The sequence below is a fragment of the Pituophis catenifer genome, unplaced genomic scaffold (assembly GCF_029215685.1).
Source record: "Pituophis catenifer annectens isolate HBS135680 unplaced genomic scaffold, rPitCat1.0.hap2 SCAF_3, whole genome shotgun sequence".
Lineage (NCBI taxonomy): Eukaryota > Metazoa > Chordata > Lepidosauria > Squamata > Colubridae > Pituophis > Pituophis catenifer.
In genome coordinates this window covers 200,331,962-200,346,597 of record NW_027256883.1, presented here as the reverse complement: position 1 = coordinate 200,346,597, position 14,636 = coordinate 200,331,962, and positions in this window count along the sequence as shown.

Genomic DNA, 14,636 nt, shown 5'->3' with positions numbered 1-14,636 from the left:
TGGGTTCTGGCATCCAACAAATCTGAAGAAAACTTATATTAGCAATCTTTATCTATACTAGCAATATCCCAAACTGAAAACATTGAAAATAGAAGCCAGGAAGAGAAACACCAGGATTTTTTTGCATGGCATGAATATGTTCTACCACCAATTTACAACTTCTCTCAAAAAAAAAAAAAAAAAAAAGCATTTTTTTTCAGATTAAGCAATACAAGTCACCCCAAAGAACTCTTTTTTTTTTTTTATCAAAATGCACACAGGTGTTATACATGTAAATACTTACTTTACCAGAGTAGTTTCAGTTCTTAGCTTTGGAGAAGATTTAGTTGGTCCTTTCAGGGAACATGATGCTGCTTACTAAACTTCCTCCTGGGACTTCTGCTTTTCCTTTCTTAAATACTCTGTCTTGCTTAGTCCGTCCCACCATTCAAGGTGAAGGGGGCTTGTCTCTTAAATCACCCCAGGGAAAAGTTCTTCTGACATCTTGCCAAGGATGGATATCCGCAGAAACATCCAACCAACAGTAGTCACAAAGGGTTTATCATTTAACTGGCTCAATTAATGAGTGTTTGAAGTAGATGCTCTTCAGACCTCCTGTCTTCTCAGTGTTTTTTTTTTAAAGTCCCGTTTACGAAATGCCTTGGCTTGACCAACCTTTGGCCCAGTTCTAGCCCTGATTGGAGGGGGGGGGACCTGTCGTCATTTCTCAGTAGAAGTGAAAGGCTGAGCACACACAGCAGATGGTTGCAGCAGCTGAGACTGAAGGCACTTGTTTGTAGTATTTAGAAAAGCAGGTTTTGTCGTCACAGTAACGGCCTGTTGGCTGTGAATTGGAGGCTTGCCCTGGGTGTGTTTTCTACCCTTTGGATTCTCCCTAAGAGAGGAAGAAAGGAGGAGGACTAAATAGCAATTCAGGAGCAGCCAAGGCAATGTTTGCATTCTGTTCACATCTCATGGTTCCCATATTCTGGATGAATGGAAATATTTTAATTTGGCTTGGAAGAAGGGGTCAGAGGCAGAGGTGAAATCCAGCAGGTTCTGACAGGTTCTGGAGAACTGGCATTGGAAATTTTGAGTAGTTTGAAGAATTGGCAAATACCACCTCTGGCTGGCCCCAGAGTGGGGTGGGAATGGAGATTTTGCAATATCCTTCCCCCAGGAGTGGCAATTTTGAAGTATCCTTCTCCTGCCACGCCCACAAAGCCATGCCCACAGAACCGGTAGTAAAAAAAATTTGGATTTCACCACTGGTCAGAGGTGCATTGGTTTGGATACTTCTTCCATTTTTCAGGGTACCAAGTTGCTCTGTCGTCTTGTAGTCTAGATCTCAGTAGATTCAATTATTTCCTGTTTTTTTCCCAAAAGTAGGGACAATCATTCATTTCTAGGAAAAATGGCCCAAAATTTTTCCTACCTGAGATATAGATCAAGCTGCTACCTTTTCCCATTCATGTGAAGAAAGTCAAGTAGACTCTTAGCTGTCTGTATCCTTATTCAACATGCTGCCACAAAGAAGGAGTCAAGCTATTCTCCAAAGCACCTGAGGGCAGGACAAGAAGCAATGGGTGGAAACTAATCAAGGAGAGAAGCAACCTAGAACTAAGGAGAAATCCTGACAGTTAGAACAATTAATCAGTGGAAAAACTTGCCTCCAGAAGTTGTGAATGCTCCAACGCTGGAGGTTTTTAAGAAGATGTTGGATAACCATTTGTCTGAAGTGGTGTAGGGTTTCCTTTCCTGCCTAAGCAGGGGGTTGGACTAGAAGACCTCCCAGGTCCCTTCCAATTCTGTTATGGTGGACAGAATAGTCCATTGCCCTGAAGGATATATACTGAGCAAGCACAAACAGCAGACAGTCCCTGAGACAGGATGGAAAGGAGGAATAAGTAAGGAGATCACATAGAACATCAAAATGTACTCTTTAGCAAGAGTTCTAGAGAGGATAAGGAATTCAGGTAAGTCCTCGACTTGCAATCATTCATTTAGTGACCGTTCGATATTACAACGGTACTGAAAAAAGTGATGGATTGTTTTTCACATGACCTTTGTAACATCTTCATAGTCATGTGATCAAAGTTTAGATGCTTGGCAACAGGAATGTTCTTATGACGCTTGCAATGTCCCAGGATCACGTAATCATCTTTTGCAACTTCTGACAAACAAAGTCAATGGGGAAGCAAGATACACTTAACAACTGTGCGACTAACTCAACAACTGCAGGGAATGGCTTAACAACAGTGGCAAGAAAGTTAGTAAAAGAGGACAAAGCAAATGTTTCACTTAACAACACAAATTTTTTGCTCAGTTGTGGTTGTAGGTTGAGGACTACCTGTATGGCTTCAAACTACAGCAAGGCAGAGTTCAGTCAGATGACAGGAAAAACTTCCTAGCAGCTTGATAGTGGAACCAATTACTTGAAAGGTGGGGATTCAAGTCCTCGTGTACCCTCTAACAAGGCCTGGCGAGCCCTCTGCCAGGGATGCCTTAATATCTTAAGTTTAAAAGTACATCAAATAAATAAACCCACTAGATGCGGTCAAATAGTCAAGATGGCAGCCAAAATGGTGTGCCTGAAGTATCATTTGTTGTTTTTTTTTAATATGAATTGCATGGGTGGGCGTTTTATTTATTTATTTGTCAAACATGTACAAGATAACAAGTAAAGGTATCAATATAAAAATGAACATAGGAAATGAATACAAATAAATGGGGACAGTAGGACAGGGACGGTAGGCACGCTGGTGCGCTTATGCATGCCCCCTTTACGGACCTCTTAGGAATGGGTTGAGATCCATGGTACACATTTTAAAGTTGAAGCTGTGGGGGTTTGAGGATGTAACAACGGAGTTGGGTACAGCATTCCAAGCATTGACCACTCTGTTGCTGAAGTTGTATTTTCTGCAATCGAGTTTGAAGCCGTTTACCTTGAGTTTGTATCAATTGTTTGCCCGTGTATTATTGTAGTTGAAGCTGAAGAAGTCATTGACAGGCAAGACGTTGTAGCAGACAATTTTGTGTACTATGTTTAGATCGGACCACAGGCGGTGCAGTTCCAGGTTGTCCAAGCCCAAGATGTTTTGATCGTCCCCTAAGAAAATCCCTGCTGGAAGACACCACGGCCGAAATCCAACCTCAGAGGAAAGGTCTACATAACTACTTAAATATTGTAGCACAGGAGAATTGAAAGTGGGCAATCACTGCTCTTAGAAATCGGGCAAATAAACATAAATCAGTCTGTGGTCCCCCACTGACACAGCGAGATTTTGCTTCCTTCCCTCTATCTTCATGGAAGCCTGGATAAAAATTAAGAGTCAAAAAAAGACGTGGGTGGATGAAAGAAACTCGAGAAACAGAATCTAATGGAGCAGTGATCAGATGCGCTCAACTGAAGCGCATAATCTGGACAACTTTTTTCTCATCATCATCAACCAGATATATCCTGTGTCCCATAGTTTGTGCGTGACAGCACGGCATTCACAGTAAGGGTCAACATCTGCAAGACAGTGGCAGTGGCTCTGCAATTAAAGTGGCTGCCATTCTTTTTATGTAAACCTCATCCTGCCCAGTCCCAATGCCCTGATCAAAAATATCTTGATAAATATGGTGGAACAAAAGAGAAGTTCCATACACAGGGTTGGAGATACAAGAACATTTTTTTTACAGGGGAAGAAAATGTAATAAAGTACAGATTGTACTGAAATTTGTACCAAACGGAGATTTCATTATAATATTAGCAAAGCCGATGATAAAGATAGAAATGTAGGCCTATGTTAACTATGTTGAAAATGTTTTACTTGCAGCAATTTTCTCCCCCAAAGAGAGGCCAAAGTATAGAAGTTCAACAAGTGCAGAATGAATAGAAAGATAACTGTGTCACTGCCTCGAATGAATTGCATAACGGAGTGCCTCAAGCCTTATATTTAGAATATTCTTAAAAGAATTTTTATTCTTAAAAAAGAATTAAATGCAATTATGGAGCAAGAAAAAAAAAAGAATCTAAACGGTGAGGGAGTGGTATTATTTCACCCATATAGAAAGATGACTATATTTGAGGCTTTTTAAAGTAGAGAAGCTAATAAAGAGAGAAGTGATAGAAAGGGATCGAATAATGCAAAAGGCTCACACTGTTTCCCCATTTCTTCTCATATGTTAGAATTCATCCAATGAGTTTGAACTTGTGGACAACTCATCGTCAAAGTTAAAATACAGAATTTGGCTAACACATTGCAAAGCTAAACTAAAGAACTTCCAACAAGAAATGGGGTGAAGGCCACCAAGATGACTTTAGAAGAGACTGCATCAATTCATGGAAACAGGTTATCAGCATCTGGTAGATATGATGACCTCTAGGATCAAAGGCAACATAACTCTTGAGTACATCCCATGCTGGACAATAACAGAAGCTGGACTAAAGCAGCTTTAACCTGATCTCCTCGGGTTCCTTTATGCTCTGTCAATAACTCAGTAACCAACAGTTGAGCAAGTAATTGTGTCAATAAACAACATATGCTCAATTCTACATGAATACTGAATGGCAGGGGTAGGCAATAAGGGAAAAGCACATTTATATCCCCAAATCCATTTGGCTACTTACTGGTTGAAACACAATGCTGTTCAAAATAGAGCTTCAATGATGGCCAGTGAAAGATATTATTTCCTATAGAATGAAAGTTTACGTTGAGAGATTTTCAGAAATCAGGAGACGATGCTACCATTTCATTTGCATTGGAAAAATGGTGGCCATTTCCCCAAGAGACATATAACAGAATAGCATCTTCAAAGCATCACTCAGCCATAACTGAAGTGATAAAAAAATCCCAGTCCTCATTACTACGGATAGTCCTCAGTTTACAACCATGAGCCACGGTGATGCAGTGGTTAGAATGCAGTACTGCAGGCTACTTCTGCTGACTGCCGGTTGCCTACAATTTGGCATTACTAAGTTCATTTGTATGAATGTTTAAGTATAATGAGAACTTAAGTATAATGGGGTGCCCACTGGGACCATCAAAGAAATCATGATGGTGGCTGAAACTATTAGCTTGATTTTTTTAAAAATCTCCCCTGCTGACATAACTTATACAGGAAATAAGTAGTTAAAGCTACAATGAAAATAGAAATTGGTGGTGTTTATTCTTGAAAGAACTGAAGCCCATAATTAACCAAAGTATTGGGCAGAATTGTGTGGTAGAACATGTTTTATATACAGAAGTTAATACTTTTATTTGCAAAGGCAGGAACGGGAAAATTACAGTTGACATTAAAAAAAAATTCCATTGAAGTTAAAATACTGACAGCAGGTGGTCAAAAGATATTTGCATGAAATCTTGGAGAACTGCTACCAGCTAAAAGAGCCAAAACTGAAGCTACTGAAAAAAAAATCAATGTCCTCATTTACTATAAAGCATGAAAACATTGCTCTTCGGTGCATAAATTAAGAAGCTGTAAAAAACAGCTTTTCTTATTGTGGAATCAGCTGACTTTTCTGCAAAATATTTCAGTAATATAACAAATATTAAAAGTAAGATGGTACGGTATGCTAACATTAATTCCAAATGTTTTGGGTGATGTCAATTAAAGGATAGATACAAAATCTACAGAACTACTCTAGCAAGATTCTGAGAGGGTTAAATCATTACATTAGCAGCTACTAAGATTGTTGGATGAGCAGGCACAAAAACAGCCAGGGAAGTGATCGAAGCCTGGGAAAACAGGCCCATCATCAATCAACAGGAGTGCTGATTTACCCCCAACCTTATCAAGTACTTAAGAGATGGGGAGGTTTGGCAAGGAAACAACAGACAATAATTTAATAGCCAGCCATCAACACCCCAACCTACATCTAAAAAGCTATACACAATGGCACCATATAAATACCACACACAGAACAGCCCAAAGCACTCTGAGGATGGGCTCCTGCATGAGTCCAAAAGTTCGGAAGACAAAACCTTTGGTTTTGACCCAGATTGGATCCTGTAAGTCATTAAAGGTTTGATTAATAAAGCTTGCTGAAAGAACTGAAATTAGGGTTCCCCCAATCCTATTTTGTCTGAAAAACAAATTTGTTTTTCAGAAGCCTAAGACACTGTCTTCCCTTGAGTTCCTCCATTGATCCATCTGGCACGGTGCTTTCGACAACAATTAACGGGATCTCTCTGGAACTGGTGACTTTTTCAGCCCTATTTGATGGAAGTTGGCCTTTTTGCATGCAAAGCATGTACTCTACCATTGACCTACATACAAAGGCTTCTTTTCCTGGAATTTAAATTGCTGTATTACTGGGCTGGATAAATCCATTAGATTGCTGCAAATCAGAAAAAAAAAAAGAATTCTAGCCTCATGCATGTCACTGGGCAGTTTAAAACTCTTGATCGGTTTTTAACCCAAGATCAATGACTGACGAATCTCAAAAAAGTGTCTCCATGACTTTTGTTATATTTTCAAAACTTAAGGATGAAGCAACGTGGCATGTCTTTGATGACACCAAGGCCAAACATATTTGATAAAATGTAAGCCCTAAAAAGCAAGGAAGGATAAAAGAAATTGCAGGTTGCTCTAAAAGGGGTTACTTGTATTGAGGAGAGGTCAAAACAAAAAAAAATTAGAGCACTGGAATTCCCACACTTTGAACTTACATACATAATAAACACGAGCACAGAACAAAATTCCAAGGGTTTGAGGTATTATTTGCTTTTTGGAGTACTTTTTAGAGAGCTTTTTCCCCTTCCTTTTAGACTGGCAGATACTGTAAGTATCTGAATGGAGGAGAGAAATACAAGGAAAGAATAGAATAGAATAGAATAGAATAGAATAGAATAGAATAGAATAGAATAGAATAGAATAGAATAGAATAGAATAGAATAGAATAGAATAGAATAACAGAGTTGGAAGGGATCTTGGAGGTCTTCTAGTCCAACCCCCTGCCCAGGAAGGAAACTCTACATCTCTTCAGACAAATGGTTATCCAACATCTTAAAAATTTCCAGTGTTGGAGCATTCACAACTTCTGCAGGCAAGTTGTTCCATTTATTAATTGTTCTAACTGTCAGGAAATTTCTCCTTAGTTCTAAATTGCTCTCCTTGATTAGTTTCCACCCATTGCTTCTTGTCCTGCCCTCAGGTGGCTTTGGAGAATAGCTTGACTCCCTCTTCTTTGTGGCAGCCCCTGAGATATTGGAACACTGCTATCATGTCTCCCCTAGTCCTTCTCTTCATTAAAACTAGACATACCCAGTTCCTGCAACCGTTCTTCATGTTTTAGCCTCCAGTCCCCTCATCATCTTTGTTGTTCTTCTCTATACTCTTTCTAGAGTCTCCACATTTTTTACAGCATGGTGACCCAAACTGGATGCAATATTTTTACATTGTGGCAACCAAAACTGGATGCAGTATTCCAAATGTGGCCTTACCAAGATATTATAAAGTGGTATTAATACTTCATGTGATCTTGATTCTATCCCTCTGATTATGCAGCCCAGAACTGTGTTGGCTTTTTTGGCAACTGCTGCACACTGCTGGCTCATATCTAAATGGTTGTCCACTAGGACTCCAAGATCCCTTTCACAGTTATTACTATTGAGCAAGGTACCACATATACGGTACCTGTGCATTTTGTTTTTCTTCCCTAAATGTAGAACCTTGCTTCTACAAGGAAGGAAGGAAGGAAGGAAGGAAGGAAGGAAGGAAGGAAGGAAGGAAGGAAGGAAGGAAGGAAGGAAGGAAGGAAGGAAGGAAGGAAGGATGTAAAAGATACTTCTACTTGCGAGGGGAAAAAAAACCTCAATAAAGTTTTCAATTTTCAATTGTAAAACAAGTATTTGTGTAAATAAATCCTATATTAAAGAATTAAAATATTCCACTGTCTTTTTTTTTTTCCTGGAGATTTTCCTCTGGTAGGCTGCCAAGCAAAAGCACCAGTCTCTGGCATCATTTTAAGAGAATATAGGCAATTTAGAAAATATAAAAAAGTATGGGTAACTGCAACATTGCACATCCTTAGAAGCTGTGTTTAACTGTGTAGATAAAATAAAATAATAAAAAAAACCAAAACCAACAGCAGTTGCAAGCTGTTGTGGAAGACAGCAATCAGGAAAGCCTCGAGAGCAAAGTCACGGAATTGTTTGTTGGTGCGAGTCATTTGTTATACCTACAATGGCAGCAATTTTATGAACCGGGAAGCCTTTTCTGAAGAGTTCCCACAACAATCTTGCAGCATTTCAAATACGCCCACTACCTCCAAAACATCTGTACCTACCATAGGTTGATCCAAAGCTGTGGTCATAGCAGGATTTTAAAATATGTAGTTTCAATTCAAATCAAGCTACATATATTTATGTCTATTGTAAAAAATGTGAAATTGCTTTAGATCTGCCTGAAAAGTTCAATTGTCTCATTTGCATTTTGGCATCATCAAAAGTGAAGGTTTCATGATATCAGCCATTTTATTTTTAGGGGATTTTTTTCTTCAATCATTCTCAACCCTGAGCTGATAGGACTGCATTTTGTAGCTTTACTCAAAACTCTCTTTCCTAGATTGTTACAATAAACTGTGATCTCATAGCATATATCTTATCTTTAATGCTAGCCTTGCATTAAAACCTTGCCTTATGTTAAGTTTGTATAGGGCTACTATGTCAATAAAGGGACGTGGTGGCTCAGTGGCTAGGATGCTGAGCTTGTCGATCGAAAGGCAGTTCAGCGGTTCAAACCCCTAGTGCCGCGTAATAGGGTAAGCTCCCATTACTTGTCCCAGCTTCTGCCAACCTAGCAGTTCGAAAGCACATAAAAAATGCAAGTAGAAAAACAGGGACCACCTTTGGTGGGAAGGTAACAGTGTTCCATGCACCTTTGGCGTTTAGTCATGCCAGCTACATGACCATGGAGACGTCTTTGGACAGCGTAGGCTCTTCGGCTTTGAAACGGACATGAGCACCGCCCCCTAGAGTCGGGAACAACTAGCACATATGTGCGAGGGGAACCTTTACCTTACCATGTCAATGCTTGAGAAAATGTGGAGACAGTTTAAAGGCAGCAAAAGGTTTGAAGAAGTCTCAAATTTTTAACAACTAAAGATGGGCTTGTAACAGCTGGAGGGCAGGGCGATACTATCTTCTACCTTCTGAAATGTTTTCTTCCTGATTACCACTGAATTGATCACCACAGGTAATTTGCTAATAGATTGAGATTTTGTTTATTACATAGAAAAACACTATCCTTTCTGATATTCAATAGCTATCACTTTTTGAACTCAGCAGAATATTTGTACACTTATTTCTTTGGTGTGTGTATCATTCGTGTGTGCGTGTATGCACACACACATACACACATGCAATTTTTCCATACATTTTCTGTCTCATCTGCATTCCTTCACTCTGTTCATGGTATCTCCAAACCTTTTGCTGCCTTCCAATCATTCAAAGACAAGATTATTGGAGGAGACAGTAGGTACTTCTTGACTTATGACCACAATTGAGCTCCAAATTTCTGTTGTTAAGTGAGACATTTGTTAAGTGAGTGTTGACCCATTTTATGATGGGTCCACAGTATGGCTCCTTGCCACAGTTGTTAGGTGAATCACTGCATTTGGTAAGTTAGCAACCCGGTTATTAAGTGAATCTGGTTTCCCCCTTGACTTTGCCTATCAGAAGGTCACAAAAGGTGATCGCATGACCTTGGGACACAGCAACGGTCATAAACATGAACCAGTTGCCAAGCATTTGAATTTTGATCACATGACCATGGGGATGCTGCAACGATCGTGACTGTGAAAAATGATCATAAGTCACATTTTTCAGTGCCGTTGTAACTTTGAACAGTCACCAACAGTCACTGCTGTAATTCGAGGACTACCTGTATGTAGCTACTGAATGGTGAAGTTAGAGCGGATATTGTTTAAACCAGGGGCAAAGCACTGAAATCCTTCAGGTATATTCCAGGCTTGTTATTCTACCGTGATTGCAAAGGTGAATATTGGATACTTCTAAAGTTCTATTGTCCTTTAACCAATAATTACCAAATGTACTGTAATTTCTGGCAAATCAGCCCAACTGAAAGAAAACTTCCCTCTAGGTTACCTGATTTTGAGTATATAAAAGGCTGATATCCTAATAAGCCTTGCTAATACATAAACCATATTAACACACTAGTCCTCCCAAGGAATAGTGGAAACACCAAGCTAAATGCACTATTAATGAAGGAGAATATTTGTAGCTCAGGGTTGACACGAGGTATCCTTGTTGCTCTCTGAGCTTGCTTGTTCTCTTGCAGATGTTTTGAAGGGAAATAATAATAATAATAATAATTATTATTATTATTATTATTATTATTATTATATTATTATTATTATTATTGGGACATAATAGTAGAGTCAGTAGAATTAGTTTGACTTGCTGTTTTACTTCTGTAAGAATTGCTTTGCTAAGAATTGGAATTGCCTCTGCCATTTGCTTCTACCAGTGATCTAACTTCTGGTATCTTGTTTGTGTACAACTCTGTGCCTGGTGGATATCTCAAGAAACAGGGTATGTCATAGTTTGGCAGGGTTACACGGGGTAAAGACCTGTGTTGCTAAGCACCCAGCCCCTCTGTTACTAAGCACTCAACCCCCCCGCTCCTTGCTGTACTGCCAAAGGAAGGCATGGGCCAGGGGGGCAGAATTGGGTACTAAACTGATGTCTCTGAAGGTATAAAAGGACATCATACCTTCCCCAAGGTATGGCCTTTCACTGCATGTTTTTTGTTTGTATGTAGTGGTATGGTCTACCCAGCTCTTCTTTGTACAAATAAAAGCTAATATTTTTTCCAAGCCTTTCTTGGGTCTCTCTCTTTGGCGTTCTGGTGACCCAAGTACATTTTGGGACCTTACAGTTTCATTATCCAACCTGGAAGAATTGCTGTTTTAGGAAACTGATTTCCTTAATTACATAATGTGCTAGCTACACATTTGGCAGCAGTAAACTTTCATCCTGACAGGAAGAAGGAAAATAACCAGTGGAGCATAGAACAAATTTTCATTGAAAGCACTAAAAAAAAAAAAATTAGGAAGGCAATAAGCCCATATGTGCTAAAGGCCCAATATTAGAAAAGTTAGAAGACAAACTGATGGCTAGTAAAAATAATGAATGAAATTCAAACAACAGAAGCAGTGCCCAAGAAGTGAGAAAAAGCATATATCATCTTAATACAGAAGAATGGAATGACAGACTGAATAATTTGTCTACTGAATATTGATTACAGAATATTTATTACTATACTGATTAAATGTATAAGGAAATGCATTCCTGGATTGACCCAAGGAGATCATACAGGCTATATTCCAGAGAGGAAGATATTAGACAATAGATTTATCATAAATGCATCAGAATATATCCAGACTAAGACAAAGAAGGCAGCAGCAATATTTTTAGATGCAGAAAAAGCTTTTGACAACTTGGAATGGTTATTTTTCCCCCAGAGGTTCTAAATAAAATGAATCCCAGAGAAGAATTTATAACCTGGGATAGAAGTTATATATCAACAATAAAAAGCAAATACTATAATGAATGGAACCTTTTCTACATGTTTTAATATGTATAGTTACAAGGCATGGATATCAATCCTCTTTCTCCTTTACTATTTGTAATTTCGAACTCCTGGCAAACAAATTCTGAAAAGATTAAACAAATAACTGGGATTATAAAGAGAATCTAAAATGAAGCATCAGGCAGATGATATGGTCAGTGAACTCTAGGTTAGTGAGGATTATTTATATGACTATATCCAAGGAAAGATGTACAGTGAAAAAGAACAGTTGCTGGTTGAGATCTACCTCAAAAGGAAAGGAAATTACATAATTGATTTTGGTCAATCTTGTTCAGAAGAGATTCTCTGGTTTGTTAAAAATTGTGGTTTACCCATCTGGCCCATTTATATAATTAAGTTGATTTCTGATTAATTTAGCAGTGCTCTTCAGTGTCAGTGAACAGAAGGAAAAGGCAGGCTTTGTGGAGAAGATATAAAATGCCAATGGGAATTGCAGCAAGGACAGAAACAGCTTTGAAGTGGAACTACTCAGAAATAGAGGCAAAGGTTTTACAAATGGTATCAGTTTTGTAATTGATGCCTCTAGAACATGAGCTAATGGAAAACAACTATTGCACCGTATATGCTTTCACAAACACCAGATTACTCAAAGGCTAAGAATGCTGCAGAAATACTGTGAAAAGGATGGTATTGGGGCTCACCATAGCTGTTCAATGAGTGCAGTGATACCAAATACAGTGTTTCTCAAGCTTGTGCAATACAACTCCCAGAACTCTTCAGTCAACATTGCCCTAAAGCAGGGGTCAGCAACCTGTGGCTCTGGAGTTGCATGTGGCTCTTTCACCCTTCTGTTGCAGCTCCCTGTCACTCAAAATATGCGTCACAATAGCCAATGTGTGACACCTGCTGGCACACGATTTATTGAGTTTTTTTCAGCCCCCGGTAGGCATCCTAGGATTTTCCTGGATAAATCCAAGAAAAGAAAAGTTTCAGAAGAAAACAGAATGTTTAATTTTTTTTTAATTTGATTTATATGCCGCCCTTCTCCGGAGACTCAGGGCGGCTTACAATGTGCTCAGCAATAGCCTTCATACTTTTGTATATTTATACAAAGTCAGCTTATTGCCCCCACAGACTGGGTCCTCAATTTACCTACCTTAGAAAGGATGGAAGGCTGAGTCAACCTTGAGCCTGGTGAGATTCGAACTTACAGTAATTGCAGACAGCTGGTGTTAATCACAATGCTATCAGTCTGCTGAGCCACCAGGCCCTATGCTAAGGGCCATATGCTAAGTTTTGTGACACTCAAGAAATAGTCAGGCACGGGAAGGGTTTTGTGGCTCCTGGTATTTTCTTTTCTGTGGGAAACGTGTCCAAATGGCTCTTTGAGTGTTTAAGGTTGCAGATCCTTGCCTTAACGGATATAGTTAAGGCAGTGGAACAGGACTGTAGCACCAAATATTCTTTCAGATTAGTCAATTTTGCAACCTAGAATTTGGATCGCATCCCAAACTTGCCTGGAAATATTATTGCTGGGTTAAGGGGCCACAACAACATATGAATAGCAATTTAGAATTACAGGTAGTCCTCAATTTACAACAGTTCATTTAGTGACTGTTCAAAATTACATCACTGAAAAAAGTGGCTTATGATTGTTTTTCACACTTATGACTGCTGCAGCATCCCCATGGTCACATGATTTACATTCAGATGCTTCACTCACATTTATGACCACTGCTGTGTCCTTGAGTCATTTGATCCCCTTTTTCGACCTTCTGACAAGCAAAGTCAACAGGGAAACCAGATTCACTTAACAACGTTACTAAATTAACAGCTGCAATGGTTCACTTTAGCAACTGTGGCAAGAAAAGTCGTAAAACAGACCACAACTCACTTAAATGTTTCACTTAACAACATACATTTTGGGCTCAATTGTGGTCGTAAGCCAAGGACTACCTGTACATTTGTCCCATTTCATTCATTATGAAAAAAAAATGCATCAAGATGCAAGAAACCTTACATTAGTCTCCCTGCAGCTTTCTTCAAATATAGAGTCCAACTGACAAATGTCTCTTTTGAAAACTAAAGAGCTGTTACCAGTCCAAGGAATCAGACTTCCCCAACCTGGTGCCCACCCCACTATACTTCAGATATTAAAATTTGCAGTCCCAGCAATATGATAAAGCAACATGCTTTATGGATGATTAATCTTCTGTTCATGTTGTAGCATGCCCACCTTCTCCTAGCAGCATTCTCCACATATGATGCATATGTTCTCCGGAAGATCCATTGGCTCTTCCAGGCCAGAACACTGGAAAGACAAAAGGACAATGCTAGAAGAGAAGAAATCCATTGCCCTGGTCAGCAAATGCAATTGGATGCAATCCAGAGGAGGCATAATACCAGGATATTAGATTGCTTAATAATGGTGAAAACTGTTCTCTGTTTTGTAGGACATTCCTGACAGCCATTTCTACATCAACCAATTTTGCAATATTCCTGGTATTTCAATAACTCACAGCAAACTATCTATAATTGCTGGCTGAAGCAAGGAAGTGCAGCTTTCTAACAAGTGACTACGTAAGACTGAGATGTCAAAATGTGCTCTAGAGCAGAGGTACTTAAACTTTACCAGGCTGCAGAACCTGTTAGTTAAAAAAAATAAAAATCCCAGAACCTGTGATTCAAGATGCAAAGGTATAGTGACTGAAAATCGGCTCTGTTCAAATGATTCCCCCCCCCTTTGTTAGTCTTTCACAAAAACACTGCAAGTTCCCACAGAATCCAGGGTGTGCCACAGCCTTGACTTCTGTCCCAGAACACACAGTGAGATGATCATGGTTGGGAATACAATATTATTCTACCTTCCTGTTGTCACCACTGGGGGCAAGGTTTAAGTGGCCATATTTACAAAGCAGGAAGGGTATTATAAAAAGATCTGGCTATAAACAAGGTAGCACCCATTCATTTATGACCGTGAAGATGTGCAAATTTTCAATCTTATCTTTTGAAGCATCTAGGCCCCATTAAGATTGCCACAAGCGTCAGCTGTTGTGGAGTTCACCTTTCCCCTGACATGCAGGGGAAATCCGGGTTTGCCCTGAGCTTTCTTTGCA